This window comes from Penaeus vannamei, chromosome 11 (assembly GCF_042767895.1).
Source record: "Penaeus vannamei isolate JL-2024 chromosome 11, ASM4276789v1, whole genome shotgun sequence".
Lineage (NCBI taxonomy): Eukaryota > Metazoa > Arthropoda > Malacostraca > Decapoda > Penaeidae > Penaeus > Penaeus vannamei.
The window spans coordinates 40,599,527-40,604,526 of record NC_091559.1 but is presented as its reverse complement, the minus strand read 5'-3'; positions in this window follow the sequence as shown (position 1 = coordinate 40,604,526).

The following is a 5,000-nucleotide window of genomic DNA, read 5'->3' as shown; positions in this document are numbered from 1 at the left end:
GCGGTAACCTTACGAAGTTTGGGCATGGGAATGAATATAACTCCTTTCCATACTCTTCACTCTGTACTTCCCACAAGGACCTTGCAGAAAAGATCCAGCAGGAACTGTATAAATCTCTAGTGAATGATATGAACTGATAGAGAATATAATCAAATTCTGAAGCAATCAAGTTGTCTTAAAGTTGAATACCCACTTTAGGAAAATAGATGACTTTCCTGTTCCACCTATGAAATGAAAAGAAAAATAGTGATACAATATATTACATACAATACATTACAAAGATCTATGCCACAGATTCAACGTCGGTTTTGTGATAAATGTCTTTATCTATTTTTGATGCAGCTGATGGAATGGTTGCACTGTTTCCAGAAATATTATATTCTTTGTAATGTTCCTGTGCTAAATAGTGATAAACTGTCTCCATAAGGTCTAATCTCCCTTGACATTTTACTTTGTCTTTCTGTGGGTCTTACTAATAGCTGATTTAAACAACATCAACAGGAGAGAGAATCTGTTTTAATGCATTTTTTTTTTTACTCTGGGATTTAAGGAATAGTTTAAGCTGCAAGTTGAATAAGTGTTGAGTCAGGAACCAGCAGAGTCCTGAAAACTTACTTCATGTCATCTGAAGATCCCTGATTTACTGAAATTACCCTAAAAAGTTTCTGGCATTCATGGTCTTGTTACTATATGCATGACCCACTGTCTAGAATGCCATTTATATCCTAAACAGAAAATGATTATAAAAGAATGCATACAGGTCAGTATTGGAGGATGTGACAGCCTTATTTGGAGGATGTGACAGCGTCATTTTGAAAGTGGATTAAAGTAACCTAACCAAACCTAACGTAACCTAACCTAACGTAACAACGCGTAACCTAACCTAACGTAACGTAACTTAACCTAACATAACCTAACCTAACCTAACCTAACGTAAACTAACCTAATGTAACCTAACCTAACCTAACGTAACAACGCGTAACCGAACCTAACCTAACGTAACGTAACCTAACCAAACGTAACGTAACGTAACGTAACATAACGTAACCTAACCTAACTTAACGTAACGTAACGTAACCTAACATAACGTAACCTAACCCAACGTAACGTAACGTAACGTAACGTAACCTAACGTAACGTAACGTAACCTAACGTAACGTAACATAACCTAACGTAACGTAACCTAACCTAACGTAACAACGCGTAACCTAACGTAACGTAATGTAACGTAACGTAACGTAACCTAACCTAACCTAACGCAACCTAACGTAACGTAATGTAACGTAACGTAACCTAACGTAACGTAACCTAACGTAATAACGCGTAACCTAACCTAACCTATCGCAACGTAACGTAACGTAACGTAACCTAACGTAACGTAACGTAACCTAACGTAACCTAACGTAACCTAACATAACCTAACGTAACCTGACATAACCTAACGTAACGTGACCTAACGTAACATAACCTAATGTAGCCTAACCTAACGTAACCTAACTTAACCTAACGTAACGTAACCTAACCTAACCCAACGTAACCTAACCTTAGTAACGTAACGTAACCTAACCTAACGTAACTTAACATAACCTAACGTAACGTAACCTAACGTAACCTATCCTAGCCTAATGTAACCTAACTTAACCTAACGTAACCTAACCTAACGTAACGTAACGTAACCTAACGTAACGTAACGTAACGTAACCCAACCTAACGTAACCTAGCCTAACGTAACCTAACGTAACGTAACCTAACGTAACGTAACCTAACGTAACGTAACGTAACGTAACAACGTAACGTAACATAACGTAACCTAACGTAACGTAACTTAACGTAACTTAATCTAACGTAACCTAGCATAACCTAACGTAACGTAACCTAACGTAACGTAACCTAAAGTAACGTAACGTAACGTAACCTAACGTAACGTAACGTAACCTAACGTAACGTAACGTAACCTAACGTAACGTAACGTAACCTAACGTAACGTAACCTAACGTAACGTAACGTAACCTAACGTAACGTAACGTAACCTAACGTAACGTAACGTAACCTAACGTAACGTAACGTAACCTAACGTAACGTAACGCAACCTAACGTAACGTAACGTAGCCTAACGTAACCTAACCTAACGTAACGTAACCTAACGTAACAACGCGTAACCTAACGTAACGTAATGTAACGTAACGTAACCTAACGTACCCTAACCTAACGCAACCTAACCTAACGTGACAACGCGTAACCTAACCTAACGTACCCTAACCTAACCTAACGTAACCTAACCTAACCTAACGTAACCTAACCTAACCTAACCTAACTTAACCTAACCTAACGTAACCTAACCTAACCTAACGTAACCTAACCTAACCTAACGTAACCGAACCTAACCTAACGTAACCTAACCTAACCTAACGTAAACTAACCTAATGTAACCTAACCTAACGTAACCTAACCTAACCTAACGTGACAACGCGTAACCTAACCTAACGTAACCTAACCTAACGTAACCTAACCTAACCTAACCTAACCTAACGTAACCTAACCTAACGTACACCTAACCTAACGTAACCGAACCTAACGTAACCTAACCTAACTCTCCCTAACCTAACCTAACGTAACCTAACGTAACAACGCGTAACCTAACCTAACTTTACCTAACCTAAGCTAACGTAACCTAACCTACTATTGTGTGAGTAATGAGAGTAATGAGAGAATGTCCCACTCTGAATATGAGTCTTCCTGCAGGCGCTGAAACCTACAAGTAAAAATGACTAAAGTAGTGGATCCCACAAACCCCCCATTTGTTTATACTGATATCACCTAGAGTAATTAAAAGGATGCTAAAGATAATTAAGTTTATCTTAACTTCCATTGCCTACAATGGTGTCGGTAGGATGATGGACTGATTAAAACATTTCTCTCTCTCTCTCTTTCTCCTCCAGCTCTCTCTGTCTCTGTCTCTCTTTCTCCTCTCTCTCTCTCTCTCTCTGTCTCTGTCTCTGTTTGTCTCTCTCTCTCTCTCTCTGTTTCTCTCTCTGTCTTTGTGTCTGTGTCTATGTCTCTGTCTCTCTTTCTCCTCTCTCTCTCTCTCTCTCTCTCTCTCTCTCTCTCTCTCTCTCTCTCTCTCCGACCCTCCGTCCCTCCTTCCCTCCTCCTCTCCTTTTTTTTTCTTTTCTTTTTGTTTACATGGATTCCTGATTTGCACTGTACGAGACTATCCTTTATTGTACACAAGCCTTTAAAGTTTGTACACGGGGTCTCCAACTATTTTCAAGGGGACATCTCCTTGCCCCCTTAAGTCACCGCAAGGAAGGGGTTAAGGAACTGCCTGTCCCTCTAGACCTCTGAGGTTATTGATGAGGCTGTTACCATGGAGTCTTCCAGAGGTTGATGGTCGCAGAAGATGCTTTTTGAAAGATTCCCCCTTCTCATTGGCCACTTCATCAAATGCTGGGGTTTTCATGTTTTCTGAAACTTCATTTGAAATCTGAGATTGAATTGCAGTTGAAGAATGCATGATTTTTATTTTCTTTTTCTTTCTTTCTTTTACATTTTAGAAGCTTGGTGTGATGTTCATAATCCAAGCAGTGAAAACAACGCATAGAGCTTACATACGTTTTCTATTAAAAACACTGAAAAAACCCACCAAACTAACTTTACCAGCCGAGGAAAGTTTGGCCACTCATGAGAGTAATAAGTTTGGGGTATTCTGCACCATCACCTTTTTTTGCCACAGAGAACGTGTGACTTGTCTATATCTGTTGTCTATGTGTCTGTAATTGACGTTCCAAGAACTCGTCTTTCTTGTCTTCTGATAAATTAATAAATTATCAGTTCTTTAGAGGACAATGCATGGATCACATTGTTGTATCTTGACAGAAATGTGATAAACATAAAGAAATGAAGAAAGGTAAGAAAAAGAATGAATATCTTCACAATACAAGAGATGTAGGTAACCGGTTTCGAATATATCTTCGTCACAAATACATGTATACCTGACAAAGATATATTCGAAACCGGTCAACTACATCTCTTGTATTGTGAAGATATTAATTCTCCTTCATACCTTTTTTCTACATTTGTCAACATAAATACGGTTCGAAACGAAATGACCAAGCCATACTATATACACACTATTCACTATACTTACAGCAGATCTTTACGTATAAAGAACATATTGTGGTCAAAGCTATATGGTGAATATCCTTGGTGACTATGGGGTAATACTTTGTTGAACCTCTTGCAAAGTAAAACCTCTAACAATGGGATGAGGACGCCTTGTTTTCCCCTGGGTCCTATTATTTCATTCCTCACGGGGAACCTCGCCAGTAATCCTCTCCACTGGCTCACCACTGGGACCTAAAAACGTCACTTCCACCACCACCACCACAATAAGATGATGGTTTCAATCAAGAAGGAAGACTCCAGTGGTATTCTAGGCAGTGGGTGGGTGGGTGGGGGTGTAGAGGTAGTATGCAGGCTGGAATCTCGTCGGGTTAAGAGCAACATTGCCAGGATGTTGGGTTCCATTTTGTTCAGGAACTAGTCCCTTTGTCCTCTCCCTTGAACTAAACTGGGGACATGTTAAAATTGCCACCACGTCCATTCAGCGACTTGTTACAAGTTATACTCAGATGCTGTACTCCAATTTCTAGTGACACTCCAAATAAACCGACCTATTTTATACACATCCCTTACTTTCACATTCACGATGATGCTTGAAACACAAAACACACGGTGTAAACAAGACATGTGTTTACAGACGATTCAATAGTTGGAATGTAGTAATCGCTTCTAATTTGTATTCAGAGGTGTTGTAGGTGTACTTATCCTTCCTTTTGTCAAAAAGATATTTTCTTGTAATAAGTTCAATGTCCATAGTATCAGAGGATTTAGTAGAAGCTGCCTTGGCTTGTGATCATGTCTTTACACAGACACCCATATGCGCAGAGTTGTCTTACACTATCAGCTCACTTTAAGCCAGTCTTAGACTTGTAGTTGGT